This window comes from Macaca nemestrina, chromosome 20 (genome assembly GCF_043159975.1).
Source record: "Macaca nemestrina isolate mMacNem1 chromosome 20, mMacNem.hap1, whole genome shotgun sequence".
NCBI lineage: Eukaryota > Metazoa > Chordata > Mammalia > Primates > Cercopithecidae > Macaca > Macaca nemestrina.
In genome coordinates, this window is record NC_092144.1 from 50162616 (window position 1) to 50177876 (window position 15261).

A 15261-nucleotide genomic window follows, 5' to 3' on the forward strand; every position below is an offset into this window, starting at 1 on the left:
TGTGTCGGAAGTCCTTCTAGGCTGGTGGGGGGACATGCAGCACCTTCAGGAGGAAGACATCCTGAAACTTGGTGTCCTTGTTGACCCTGTGGGCCACAGCCATGGGGATCACGTCTCCAGATCTTTGGATCTCGTGGATCACTGCCTCCGTGTAGGGCATCCTGGCCTGGTCCTCAAACTTGGGCTGCCGGTTCTTGCCGATCACTCTGTCAGTCTCCTCATGGACCTTGGCTGGGGGAGGAGGGGGAATGTGTTAAGGTATTTAGGGGTCTCAGAGAAGGGATTATAGTCCAAATAGGTAAAATGGGGTAGATTACATGGCTCCACCAATGACACGGAGGTAGACCATTCAGAACAGACATTAGTCATTCGCATTGTTGGAGCAGGGTCCTGTTAACCAGGTTGTGCCAGAATCACAGGGGAGGCACAGGGAGGAACTCAAGGGATGATCCAGAGGAGCAGGCAGTGGGCACTCAGTGGGCTTGGGACAGGAGTGACTGACCAATCACTACAGACATTTTCAGTATTTTAATAGCTAGTGAGACTCAGCTGATTCCTGTCAGCTGAATATTGCCCTGTCTCTGGACAGCAAAGCACGTCTCAGGGTCCTGGGATCTGGGACAGGTGGGGACATTGCACCAGGGTCAGTGGAGTTTTGAGGGTCTGGGGCTCTCCTCTTCCCTCCCCCTCCAGCCTTACCCTCCACCTCTGGGTGCTTCATGAGCAGCAGGAAGCCGTAGCGCAGGGTGGTGCTGATGGTCTCGGTGCCCGCAATGAAGAGGTTCAGCGCGGTCATCACCAGGTTCTGCATGTAGAACTCCGTGTTGGGGTTCTTCTCCTCCTGCAGGGAGAGGGGGCTTTAGACCATCCTCACTCCTCTTGCCCTCAAGGCCCTGCTAGGGCTTTTCCTTTAGATCTACCTCTCTTCGATTCAGACCAAAGGTGGAAAGAGGGACCCTAGATCTACCAGGCTCACTCCAGGTTCCAGCCCTTGCCCTGGCTGCTGGTTCTACCCAAAATGCTCTTCTTTCTCACTTAGCTTACCTGACTAGCTGTCCTTTAACTGTCAGATTCGTTATACCTTTTCTTTTTTTTCTAAGTTAGAGACTGGGTCTTGGGATGTGGCTCAAGCTGGAGTGAAACTCATTGGCTCAAGCAGTCCTTCCGCCTCAGTCCCAGGTAGTTGGGACTATAGGCATGCACCACCAGGCCAGGCTCAGTTGTCCCTTTTTTTAAATGGTAGAAATATTTAGAAAAAGAGGGATAGAGAGATACAATGAGAAAAAGCACAGATATTGTAAGGTCGAATGAGTCAGAGAGAGTAAAAAAGAGGCATAGTTTCTCTGACAGACAGAGCTTTAAGCAACAGCATCCTATTTCTTCCCTAAAAATCTTGATGCTTACTGTGGAGGAACCCCCTCCCTTGATCCTTTCTCCCTGAGCTTAGACTCCCTAAAGCCTTCCCACATGGGAGACTGACATCCACATGGAGGTGGGGATCCTGCAATGTACAGCCAGGTCACCTGTCCACAGAGGTGTGTCTGCTAACCAGGGCATGATAGGTTAGCGAGTATGGTGGCTAAAAGCACCAGCCCTTGGATCACCTGAGGTCAGGAGTTCAAGACCAGCCTGGCCAACATGGTGAAACTCCATCTCTATCAAAAATACAAAAATTAGCTGGGTATGGTGGTGGGCGCCTGTAATCGCAGTTACTTTGGAGGCTGAAGCAGGAGAATCACTTGAACCCAGGAGGTGGAGGTTGCAGTGCGCCAAGATTGCACCATTTCACTCCAGCCTGGGTGACAAAAGCGAAACTCTGTCTCAAAAAAAAAAAAAAAAAAAAAAAAGCACCAGCCTTAGACTTAGATAGACCAGGGTTTGAGCTTGGGGGACCTCAGCTTCCTCTCTGTGTGACCTCAGGGAAGCCACTTATACTCTCTGGGCCTCAGTTTTCTCAATTGTAAAATTGAGGCCATGATTGAACCTCCTCAAGAGCTGTCATGAGTGCTAAAGCAGGGACTATCTTAAAGCACTTAACACAGTGCCTGGCACATGGTAGTTCTGTAGAAGTGCTTGCTATTTGAATTCACATACAAAAGTCCTGCCTCTGGGTGAGGGGTCGGTAGATAGGGGTCACTATATCAACAGCAGTGGTTGATATAGTTGGGATTGTGAGGATTATTATGACAGGGGCTAATTTGAATGGGCCTGTGTTGTCTGCCCTCCCCACTGCCAGCCTGATTTCCCTCTGCCTGGCTTTGCAGCTCCTCCCATTGGCTGCTGGGGTGTACCTCCTGCAAGCGGATGAGAAAGGAGTCGATGAAGTCCTGTGGGGAACTGGGATCCAGTGTGTGCTGTTTGTGCTCCACCTTCTTGGCTATGAAGTCCTCCAGCCCCTGCAGCTCTTTAAAGGTCTGTTGCTGTGGTCCTGGCAGGTGTGTCATTACCGAAGAGAACATCTCGTAGAGCTGGGGTTGTGGAGAGAGGATGGGAAGGGAAGGACAGCTGTCAGGGGGCAGGAATTGATGGGAATGGAACCTGTGTCAGAGAAAGAAAGGCACTGGGTTGAAGGCACTTACGTGCCCAGGTGGTTTAGGTATTTCAGTGGGGCTGGATGGGAGCATATATCTAAGTTTTCATGAGGGTTAAGGGAGAAGGCTACTGTCCAGGAATTTAGGTAAGATGGATTGAGGCATACATCCAGGTTTCAGTAAGGCTGGATTGGAGCACACATCTAGGTGTTTAGATATTCAAGGCAGGATGTGTTGGAAGACACCTGTTCAAGTGTTTAGCTACTCGGGTGGGGCTGGTATGAGGGGAGTGTCACCTGTCTAGGTATTTAGGCATTCAGGTGGGCTTCCTTGGAGACAACTACCAAGATACTTATTGGGTCTGGATTGGGGGCTTTTGTTCAGGTGTTCAGGTATTAAAGCGGGGCTGGTGAAGAAGTAGAGGGGATACCTGTTCAGGTGTTTACCTATCCAAGTGGGATGCATTGGGGGCACCTCTGTAAGGTGTGTGATTGGAAAGGTTGGGGAACACTTATTTGGGTGTCTGGGGAATAATCTGTCTAGATATTTATGTGTTTAGGGTGTTGGTTAGGGCAGCTGTCGATGTTTTCAGGTATTTAAGTGGGTGAAGTAGAGGGTGCTTGGCCAGATATTCCAGTGGGCTAATTTGGGACATTTGTGTAGATGTGAAATGATTATGATGGGCCGGATTTTGCAGCACCAGGTGTTCAGGTATGCAGGAAGGGGTAGAGGCAGTCACTTGTCCAGGTGTTAAAATAGTCAGAAGAACAGGGTAGGGAGCACCTGTTACAAATTAGGGTAAGTTGGGGATGGGAACACGTGCCCAGGTGAGAGAGCTGAGCTGAGGGCTTGCATCCTGCCCGCAGGCTTTGTTTTGGGGAGCATCTGTTGAGCTATCCAGGTGTCCTTGGAGACTGGGTATTGGACACCCATCCTGGTTTCTGGTGCAACTGTCCAGTTGTCCAGTATTGGGGGCTGATTTGAGGGGACACTGCCTGGAGGCAGGTGGGCGTTTGGGGCACCTGTCCCCATGTAGGGGAGCAGTTGGCAGGTTGTGGTAGGGGTGTCAGGGGCCGGGTTGCAGCCGGTTACCTGCCCTGTGGAGGTTGCCGTGAACTGGAAGCTTTCCCGCATCATGCGCAGCAGTGACAGGAACTTTTGTCCTCATAGTCAAAGCGGTCACCAAAGGCAATGGAGCTGATGACATTGGAGACGGTTCGGCTCAGGAAGAAGGTGGGATTGATCCTGGAGCTTGCGGGTATGGTGGTGTGTTGGGGGAGAAGGGGTTTGGGGAGAGAGTCAACTCAGAGGTCTGATGCCAGTCTGAGAATTCCAGGAGGCATTGCCCTGATAAGCCAAATTCCCAGCGCCAGACTCCAGGGCTGGGAGCGCGGGCGCCTTTCCCCACCTAGTCCCCGTTCCCGGACATAATTGCGCGCGCGGGTTCCTTGCCCTGGGCGTTTTTCTTCTCCAGCCTCAGCTGCTCACCGCGCGTGCTCACCGCGCGTGCTCACCGCGCGTGCCCAGGAGGGCCTGGATGAGGAAGCCCGCCTTCTCCTAGATACCTCCTGATGCCGTGCTTGCCCACCCCGAAGTTCCGCAGGGTGGCGATGGAGAAGTGCCTGAGCAGCTTGGCGCGCTCCAGGGTACTGAAGGTCACTCCTGGGGAGGGAACGCAGGGGTGGAGTCAGGCGGCGGGGGCAGGCGCAGAAGCCTCGCGCAGGAGAGCTGCAAACTCCGTCAGAGAAACAGAAAGGGACAGAGACCGAATGGGAAGAAGAGGATCGGAAAAGAGACAGGCCAGACAGATGCACAGCGAAACAGAGGGAGACGGGACACTCCACAGAATATAAAGAGGGAAGGAGGGAGAGAAAGAGAGACAGAGATGGGAGAAGAGGATGGAAGGAGGGGAAGTGAGATATGGGGAGATCTGGGAGGAGAAAATAAAAAATGGTGAAAGAGTCTCTTTTGTTTGTATATTTGTTTATTTGTTTTTGAGACAGATTCTCGCTCTGTCGCCCAGGCTGGAGTGCACTGTCGCGATCTTGGCGGGTCACCGCAACCTCCACCTTCCGGGTTCAAGTGTAAAAATGGTGAAAGATTCTTAAGCTGAGCTGGAGAAGAGGGAAAATTACTGCGACAGAAACAGAGAGGGTCTGGAAGGAGGAGAGACCGTTACCAGGAGATGGAGGCTGGAGATGTGGAAGTAGGAATACTGTGAAATCCTAAGACAGAGGAAGAAGGAGAGGTCAGTGGACAGAGGAGAAACACGGAGAAGCACAGAATCTGAGAAGGACAAAAAGACAAATGAAGACAGAGGACCAGGGCTGGAAAACGGAAGCCCAGGATTGTCCTCAGAGATGGAGACAGAGGGGAAGGAGGAGACTCCAGTGAGAGAGGCAGGGAGAAATCTGGACAGGGACAGGGATGCTGGAGACAGGCAAGAGGGAGAGGACACAATGAAGGGAGCTGGGGAGAGAAGACCAGACTGGGAGCTCTGCTGCAGCCTTCAGTGGGCAGGAAAGTCAGGGAGAAGGCTGGGGACACAGAGGCCATCGAGTCGGCCTGGCCAACTTCCTCCTCCGGGACCCCCTCACCATAATAGCCTTTGAAGAACAAGTTGAAGGTGGCCTGCTCGCCTCGCCTGCTGAACTCCTCAGCCTGGTCCACCAGAGCCTCCCTGACGGCATCATGTCCGCACAGCACCACCACCCGCCGGGGCCCCAGGTGAATGGTGAACACGGGGCCATAGCGCTCACTGATCTGATGGAGGCGGGTGGGAGAGGTTAGAGGGAGCAGCTGCTACTCCGAATGGACCCAGCACAGAGATTTCATGTACTGGGATGCTTCGCCCAGTCAGGTTCTCACAGTCAGGGAGCTGGACATCCCAAGATCCTGTCTTTCCTGGCTAGGACCCTGATGCTTAACCTCCAAAACTCCCTTTCCTGAGACTCTGGTCCACAGTGGTCAATCCCCTGCCACAAAGCCCCAGCCAGCTGGGCAGCCCCCACCCCGTGCCACCCATCTCCCTGCCTTGGGACACCTTCATGAGGGAGTTGTACATCTGCTCTGTGTTCAGCTGCAGGTAGTTTCCAATGAAGGGCAATGGGGTGGGTCCCGGAGGCAGCTTTCCCTTGCTGTTCCTCTGCTGCCAGACAGACATCAAGACCATCACAGTCAGGCAGGCCAGCAAGGCCACCAGGAGCAGCCCTGAGGCCAGCATGGTGGCAGTGGGATGATCGATGGTGACGGCTGGGGTGGTTTGCCTTTATACTGCCTGAAAAAGAGGGGTGGACTTTGACTGGTTATATAATCACCTCATTTGGTGATTGTAACTACACTCCCTCCATGAACTCCACCTAGCTTGGGACACAGCTAGCAAGGGAGGAGGAGGGGGACCCCAGGGCAGCTGAACCAGGAGGGGACCTCCAGACTAAATCTGTGGTACTTTGGGAAGGGTGCCGCAGGGCTGTGGATTTAGGAGGAGGCATCAGATAAACTGTAGAACTGAGGAGTTTGGAATATTTGCACAGGGGAGCACCTGGATTTTGGATTTGGGATCTGGGAGTGAGAATGCACCCCAAAGTTGTGGATTTGGGGGTCCCAAGGAGAAGAATCCAAAGGTCTGTGTTTTATTAGGGTGAGATGGAAGTGTGGCTGTGCATTTGGGGTCTTCTGGTGAGGAGGATGCAGGATTAAGAGTCTCAGGAGGGGGGATTCCAGGCATATGGACTTGAGAGTCTTGGGGCTAGGAAGACCAGGGTGTGGGTGTGGAGTTTCTGGGAGGAGGAGTGTGTAGCAAGCCCAGCAGGTCCTCCCAGAAAACCCAGCAGCCCAGTGCTGGGCCCAGGGACTGACTTGATTTTGCTTTGGCCCAGAGCTGTCTCTTAATGCCCAGAATCCTCATTGGAACCTCAGAGTGAGGCCAGGATGGGTGCCATAGAACCTCCACTGCCCATCTCTGGTTGGGAAAGGGTTGGAAGACTAGAGCCATATTTCAAGGGAACTTTCCCCACACCTGGAGGAGAGTACCTCGAGTTATCAGTTGGCAGAGGGATTGGCCAGGTCTGGAGAAATAGTAATAACAACCCCCAAATGGGGGAAACATCTCATGTCCCAAGGGTTGGAATTTACAAAGACCTCCACTGGTTTCCAACAAGATCCTTAGGGAAACCCACTAGATTGATTGTATCATCCCTATTAATATTATTATTGTTATTTATGTTTCTCATTTTATATAAGGGTCTATGGAGGACAGAAAACAGACAGTGGGCAGGGGACATACGTGAGTGGCCCTGAACTCCCGTCTCTCCTGCTCTGCATCCTTAGTTCCCCTTTCTGGATTTCGTTTTCCCGCCAGTGGAAAGGAACTATTTAGAAAGAGAGGATCATATTTGAAGGTGAGTTAAGTCTCCTTTAAGGGTGATTCCTGCTTTGTCAGGGGCTACTACTATTAGCAGGCAGAGGGAACAATCACAGAAGAGATTGGGGTAAACTCCAGTGTTAGGCACAGAGGCAGAGCCTGGGGTGGGTAGGAGTGGAGAAGGATGAGTAGCCTCTTGTCCTTCCCTCAGGGAAATTTTTCCTTAGTAAACAGGACAGTTACCCTTTGGTGAGCATGGTTGCATATGGGAAGAGCAAGTCTAGGTGTGTATGACCTGGTCGAATCTGTAACAATGAAGTTGGTTCATCATCATCCTCATTTTGAACATTAGCAGATCTAGACTCCATAAATCCAGTTGAGTGAGGTCACACAGGGGGTAAGTGAGGGAGTGGGGATATGAACTCTCTCCTCGTTCCCCTTCAGTGACTGGCCTAGATCACCCTGGGAGTCAAGTGCGGGCCAGGCTTAGCAGGAGGTGGGTGCCGAGACTGGTATCAGCAGTGGACACAGGGATGACCCTGGCGGGTTCTGATATCTGCATCAGGTACGGCCAGGGAGGGGAGGCATCGGGCTGGCTTTGGGACTGCCCCCAGGTGTACACGAGGATGGGAAACAAGTTGGCACTGAGCTTGACACCAGGAGAATATTAAAGTCATGTTTGGTGCCAAGAGGGCTCTGTGTGTTGTCTTAGGTGTCATTGAGGGCATAAGAATGTCCTGCTTCAGGAGGCCATAAGAGTGGTACCATATAGGGTCTGAGGTTGGTTCCAGTGGGCTCTGACATGAGCATTAGGCAGGTGCTGAGATTGGTCCTATATGGGTCTGAGATAAGCCTCAGCCAGATCCTGAGAGGGGCCCCAGATGGCCGCAGGACAGGCTCTGATGGTTGGTCCTTCCAGGGTTGCACCTCTCCTCTGGGTCACCAACTTTGGACAAGTGGCGGTAGGTGAGGTTGACACTCCCAGGACTGGCTCTAACTGGCTCAAATTAGCTGTTGAGCTCTGAGACCTATGTGGAGGGATCAAAGAGCAGAGAACAAAGCAGAGAGAGGGAAGCCGTTGATTGATTTTGTGGGGGAAGAGGTGGGAAGGAGGATTAGCACCAGCGGGACAGACATCAATCCCTTTAATCCTGGTCACCAACCTGCACTCAGGCTGGCCACAAGCCTGGGTCCTTCCTCTTCTCCCTCATTGCTTAAAAAGGAGAGAGGTAGAAATGTGGGGAGTTTGTTTCTCAATGAGGTTGGCACTAGGAAGGGCACTGAGTGTTCAGACAGGCTGCCATGACCTGGCCAGGGAGGGCGTGGGAAGTCAGGTTGGGAGAACTCTAGTATTTGGAGACATAGAGGTCTGGCAATTTTGGCCCTGTTGATTACTCTGGAGCGTGGAGTAAGAGAATGGTATCTGAAATTACGTGGGAGGGACTTGTCCCAGTGGTGGCGACTTGGGTACAGGCTTTCAGAGTGAGTTAGTGGCGAACCCAGGAAAATCCCTTTCCATTGTTGGGCCTGTGTTTCCCTTTCTGGATGGATGGTACAGTGGTTAAGAACAAGGTTAAGGCATGGATTGGAATCCAAAACTTATCCCTTCTTTGTTGTGTGACCTTGAAGAACTGACTTCATCTCTCTGAACCTTATGGAGCCAAAAACAGCTCCTAGCTCTTCAGCTGTTTAGGTGAGAAGTATATGGGTCAATGCAGGCGAGTTACATGTAAGTGTGCAATGAATATTGGCTGTTCTTATTAAGGATGAACAGAATGGATGAGATGTTCTCCAAGCCCCCTCCTGGCTTTTGCAATTCTCTGGTCTAATGTTCCCAAAGCTTTTCCTTTGAGAAGGGGGAAGGGAGACAGAGTCTTTTGGGAACCTCTCTCCCCATCCCTTCCTTAGCATAGGCAAGCCTTACCCCATGAAGCTGTGAATAGGAAATTGACCTTAGGCTGCCTCCTAGAGCATGGCACTGAGTTAAGTAATATTCGCAGGAAGAAAGGCCAGTGTTAGGCCCTCAGATTACTCTGGATGGGCCTGGAGCCCTGGCCAGGACTTCGCCCACCTGTCTCTCTCCCTTTTTCTCTGGTCTTGTCTTTCTGTCTTTCTCTTTCTCCTTCCCTGCAAGTCAACCTTCCCCTCAAACACCCTGTGTGCTCCTGCAACTTTGCAAGTTTGCGTCATTTTGTCCAGTGGTTTCTCCTAGATGCCTCTGCCATGTTTATCCTTATTTATATGCCTGTCTGTGTGTGTGTCACTCTGGGTGCATGCTTGAGGTTTCTGTATGCATATATGTTTCAGCATGTCCCCGTTGATAGATGAATTTATGCATGCACCAGGCTTTGTGGGATGTGTGTTTGTGCTGGATAAGTGGGCATCCATTCCAACTTATGTCTGCACATGCACGTTTGTGTGAGTGCCTGATGAGGTGCATGTATGTCCATGCCACTCTTCCTGAATGTTTGCCAGTCTCTGTCTGTCTGTGCATGTAGTCTGAGTGCATGCTTTGGGTTTTATCCCTTGGGGGGGGTATCTATGATGTACATTTCTTTGTCCAACCTGATACATGGCTGCATGTTCACATTTGTGTGGATGCATGCACAACTGGGTGACTACATATACGTGTGTGGATGTTTTTGTGCATGCATTCTGGTGTCTGTATGCAGGCACGTGGGCCCTGTTGTGTACACATGAACATCTGGTTCACAAACACCTGTCTGTTTGGATTAAAAAATAGCCCTAGCCTAGACCCATTTCTCTTCAAAACAAAACAAAGCAACGACAACAAAACACCGTGTGAAGCTTTTTATGAGTATGATCTTAATTACACTCTGCACTGCAAGCCTGTGACGTTGGTTTTATCATCTTCGTTTTGCAAATGAGTTGGATAAGGCTTCCAAAATTGGAAGTCCTTTGCTTTGGATTCTACAGCAAATGAGGGTAGAGCTGGTGTATGGCCTTGTGTGACTGTCAAGTCCATGCTGTGAACTACCACTCTGGACTGCCAAGTTCCACCTGTTTTCTTTATGAAACATCAGAAAATTACCCCTAATCTCCTGTGGTTCTTGAAAAACTTCCCTGTAAGCCTGTAACAAAACATTCCAAAATGTTAGGGGGGAAAAAAGTCTTTTATTAGGAGGGAGACTTCAACTTCTATAGTTTTTGTGTTCTTTGGAAGATTAACCAAAGATCTGGTCAGCTGGCATACCCCTCAGGCCATTGGCAGTGAGACAGTGCAGGGGTTGGGGAGCTAGCTGTTGTGGGTGGAGAGTAAAATGTCTGTGTTTCATATTTCAGAGTGATGACAAGGGTGAAGGTGGGCCTGTGGAAGTGTTGGCTGAAATAGAGTGAAGAAGGTCAAAGAAAAGAAGAAAGTCAAGATTCTTTCTTTCTGAGTGTTTGGACAGCTCACATCCATGGCCAGAAAGTGCTTCCCTACCAGTAGAATGTCAGGGCGTAGAGTAGAGAGGCAGGAAAGAAGTTGGGTAGATGACAGAGATGAACAACTTTTTAAATAACAGGGTGAAGTGTCAGTGTCCAAGTGTTCTGGAGAGTTTTTTCTGGTAATTGTTGAGTAGCTTCTATTAGATCAAGCATCCTGTGAATAACAGCTATTAGCTCTGAATAAAACATTTTTAAGAACCCAATTCTCTGAAATTACTGGAGAGTGAACAAAACCAGTAGATACTGAAGGGGGTTGGATGAAAGAGATTTCCTATTTTGGGTGTTTTTTTTTTTTTAATGCTTTCAGCCTAAAGGCAGACCCTGGAAAGTGCCTTGTGAGGTGGCTTAATCCCAGATAGAGATGTTTTAATTTTTTTTTTTTTTTTTTTGCTTCTTTGTTTTCTTATTTTTATTTTTAGAGACACAGCCACACTCTGTCCCCCAGGCTGAAGTACAGTGGTGCAACCTTGGTTCGGTGCAACCTTGGTTCATTGCAGCCTTGACCTCCTGGACTCAAATGATCCTCCCACCTCAGTCTCCCGAGTAGCTGGGACTACAGGCATATATCACCGTGTATGGCTAATTTTTTTTTTTTTTTTTTTTTTTTGAGACGGAGTCTCACTCTGTTGCCCAGGCTGGAGTGCAGTGGTGCGGTTTTGGCTCACTGCAAGCTCCACCACCTGGGTTCACACCATTCTCCTGCCTCAGCCTACTGAGTAGCTTAGACTACAGGTGCCTGCCAGCATGCCCAGCTAATTTTTTGTATTTTTTAGTAGAGACGGGGTTTCACCGTGTGAGCCAGGATGGTCTCTATCTCCTGACCTCGTGATCCACCCACCTTGGCCTCCCAGAGTGCTGGGATTACAGGTGTGAGCCACTGCACCCGGCTGCATATGGCTAATTTTTTAATCTTCATTTTTTTTGTAGAAATGGGGCTGCCTATGCTGGTCTCGAAATCCTGGTCTCAAGTGATCCTCCTGCCTTAGCTTCCCAAAGTGCTGGGATTACAGACATGAATACACCATGCCTGGCCTATGTCTTAGTTTTCAACAAGAAAGCTTAAATAGTAAAATAAACAAATAAATAATCCTAGAAATAGAAAAAAAAAACTGTAGGATATAAAGGATATATATTAGCATATAAAGACAGAAAATATTTTGGTATAGCTGTACAGTGTGTTTGTGTTTTCAGCTAAGTGTTATTACCAAAGAGTCAACAATTTAAACAATTTTTAAAGCTTATAAAATAAAACAGTTACAGTCAACTAAAGTTAATGTATTTACTCATTTATTTAATTTTGAGACAGGGTCTTGCTCTGTCACTGAGGCTGGAGTGCAGTGGTGAGATCATGACTCACCGAAGCCTCGACCTCCTGGGCTCAAGCAATCCTCCCACCTCAGCCTCCTGAGTAGCTGGGACCACAGGCATGTGCCACCACACCCAGTTAATTTTTGTATTTTTTACAGACAGAGTTTTGCCATTTTGCCCAGGCTGATCTCAAACTCCTGGGCTTAAGTGATCTACCCACCTCGGCCAAAGTGCTGGGATTACAGGCATGAGCCACTGTGTCCAGTCTAAATTTAATTTATTGTTAAAATATTTTAAAAAATAAATTTATTTAAAATAATTAAAAAAGATAAATTTAGTCTACAATAGTGTACAATAGTGTCCTAGGCCATCACATTCATTCATCCCTCACTGACTCGCCCAGAGTAACTCCCAGTCCTGTAACCTCCATTTATGGTGAGTGCCCTACATGGGTGCCACTTGTTCTTTTTTTTTTTTTTTGAGACGGAGTCTTGCTCTGTCGCCCAGGCTGGGGTGCAGTGGCCGGATCTCAGCTCACTGCAAGCTCCACCTCCCGGGTTTACGCCATTCTCCTGCCTCAGCCTCCTGAGTAGCTGGGACTACAGGCGCCCGCCACCTCGCCCGGCTAGTTTTTTGTATTTTTTAGTAGAGATGGGGTTTCACCGTGTTAACCAGGATGGTCTCGATCTCCTGACCTCGTGATCCACCCGTCTCGGCCTCCCAAAGTGCTGGGATTACAGGCTTGAGCCAGCCACTTGTTCTTTCATGCTATATTTTTACAGTACCTTTTCCATGTTTAGATATGTTTACATACACAGATATTTACCATCGTGTTATAGTTACCCACAGTATTCAGTACAGTAACATGTTGTACAAGTTTGTAGCCTAGGAGCAATAGGCTCTACCATATAGCCTAGGTGTGTAGTAGGCTATTGTTAGAAATAAATTTTCAGTGCCGCAAAAGAAATAACACTCAAACACAAATTTAATTTTCTCAGCAAGGCAATTTTTACTGCTACAGAAGGGTGTGATTCATGGATGGAGCAATGGCAAGAGCACATCTGAACAAGGGAGGGGAAGGGGTTCTTATTCCTGATGCAGGTAACCCCTACTGCTGCATCATTCCCTGACTGGCTAGGGTTGGATCGCACAGTCTAAGCTAATTCTGATTGGTGATTTTAAAGAGAGCAGGAGTACGAGTTGGAGTGGTGGGGTGAGTAGTTTGGTGGGAAGGACAGTTACAGAACAGGTGACTCAGGATGACTCAGGTCAGAGCAGGTGATGAGGGGTGACTCAGGATGGAATAGGTGATAGAGGCTAGGAGAGGGTAGTTTATTGAAATGAGGGGCAAGGAGACAAAGAGAATGAGAAAGTTAAACTTTAAAATGAAGAACAAAGAACAGGGGAGCTGAACATACTGACACGTTGATCCTTTGGAGAGGATCTCAGAACTCATTGTACTTAACAATTTACAGGCTAAAATCTTTGATGAGGGATTTATTATATCCTACACTATGTACCAACTCACAGCCCAAGCAGCATGCTCAGGTGGTGTCGGTGGCATTGGCAGTGGCATGGTGGGTAGGAAGAGCTTGTCCTCAGGACATGAGCAATTGTGCAGCAGCCTTGCTGTTGGGGGTACAAGGTTCATGGCAGTGGCCCCAGACAGGCAGCTCTCAGGCTCTGGGGAGCATGTGCTTTGACTCCCTTTGTCCCTGAGGCAGCTTCCCAGTATGCTGCACCACCCATCCCTCAGGGTGTAAGCCCACTACATGGGCTAGAGTGCTGGGGACCCAGCCATGTTGCTGTATCCTGCTACAGTCCTCTAGGCAAACGGAGGGATGTCAGTGGGGCTCTAGGGATTTGGAGATGATGGGGCTGTTGACGCCCCAGGGCTGTTTTTTGTTTGTTTGTTTTTGAGACAGAGTTTTGCTCTTGTTGCTCAGGCTGGAGTGCAATGGCGCAATCTCGGCTCACTGCAATCTCCACCTCCCAGGTTCAAGTAATTCTCCTGCATCAGCCTCCCAAGTAGCTGGGATTACAGGTGCCCATCACTGTACCCAGCACATTTTTGTATTTTTAGTAGAGATGGGGTTTCACCATGTTGGCCAGGTTGGTTTCGAACTCCTGACCTCAGGTGATCTGCCCGCCTCAGCCTCCCAAAGTCCTGGGATTGCAGGTGTGAGCCACCATGCCCAACCCGCCCCAGGGTTGTTGAAGCCCATGGCAGGATGTGGTATAGTTGGGGCTGGGCTCTCACAACAGCACCGTACTGCAGCTGCTTGGGTCTCAGTGCATGTGGGAACAGCATGAGCTCCCTATCTGGAAAAATATCATTGCGTGGACTCCAGGCAGTTCTTTACACTGGTCTCAGGGCCTGAGAGTGTCAAGGGGCTCTCCCACAGCAGGAATGTGGGAGTCCATGGTGGCAATATGGGCTTCTAGGAGTCTCTCACCTTCCCTCCTCGCCCCCACCAGCCAATTCCCTCCCTCTCATTCCATGCCTCAGGTGTTAGCTGTCACTTCTCTGCTCAATCCTAGTCCCTCTTAGATGTGGTGATCTGCTGGCTGTTGAGGTTGTTCTTTGTGGAAGAGGAGGAGTGCAGGGCGGGTGCCTCCAGTCAGCTGTTTTGAAGCCTCCCCTTCAGGACATGATGTTTGAATTACAGTTGCTTTATAATAGGTTTTGAAATCAGGTGGTGTAATACCTCCAGTTTTGTTCTTTTGCTCAAGATTGTTTGGGCTAGTCAGGGTCTTTCACGGTTCTGTTTGAATTCAAGGATTTTTTTCTATTTCTGTAAAAATGACATTGGAATTTTGATAGGGAGTGCATCGAATCTGGAGATCTCTCTCTCTTTCTCTCTCTCTTTCTTTCTTTCTTTCTTTCTTTCTTTCTTTCTTTCTTTCTTTCTTTCTTTCTTTCTTTCTTTCTTTCTTTCTTTTTCCTTTCTTTCTTTTTTCTTTTCTTTTTTTTTGTTTTGTTTTTGAGATGGAGTTTCACTGTTGTCGCCCAGGCTAGAGTCCAATGGCACCATCTCACCTCACTGCAACCTCTGTCTCCTGGGTTCAAGTGATCCTCCTGCCTCAGCCTCCCCAGTAGATGGGATTACAGGCACCTGCCACCACACCTGCTCAGGATATATATACACACACATACACATATATATACACACACATACATACACACACACACACACACACACACACACATAGTATTTTTAGTAGGGAAAGGGGTTCACCATGTTGGCCAGGCTGGTCGCGAACTCCTGACCTCAGGTGATCCACCCACCTTGGCCTCCCAAAGTGTTGGGATTACAGGCATGAGCCACTGTGCCTGGCCAGATCCCTTCTTTCTTGGAGGCAGCAGCCAGAAGCTCTGCTGGGAGAGAGCAACATCCTCCCCTAACTGCCCCCTCTCATTTTAGCCTTTCTAGGGAAAACCTGACTGCCTGGTTTGTCAGTCAGCCTGGTCTCCTCAACTACTGCATGTGTGTGTTGAAAATATTTGCATGATGCTGTCAAGGTTGCAGACAAATAGCAATAATTTTACATGGTTGGTGAGAATGTAAATTAATTCAACTATTGTAGAAGATGGTGTTCCACAAAGAT

At 49.2% G+C, this 15261-nt stretch overlaps 1 protein-coding gene and 1 pseudogene across 1 annotated transcript in view; one reads left to right on the top strand and one right to left on the bottom strand.

Annotated features, from left to right (window-relative positions):
- Nucleotides 1–16: 16 nt before the first annotated feature.
- Nucleotides 17–6479, bottom strand: LOC105495624 (cytochrome P450 2A13-like; annotated as a pseudogene).
- Nucleotides 5137–15261, top strand: part of LOC105495313 (cytochrome P450 2A13) — a 47765-nt gene continuing 37640 nt past the window's right edge. The window contains exons 1-2 of the mRNA XM_071086886.1: nucleotides 5137–5258; nucleotides 6774–6931. The gene's annotated coding sequence lies outside the window, so the exon portion shown is untranslated. The remainder of the gene's footprint in view (nucleotides 5259–6773; nucleotides 6932–15261) is intronic.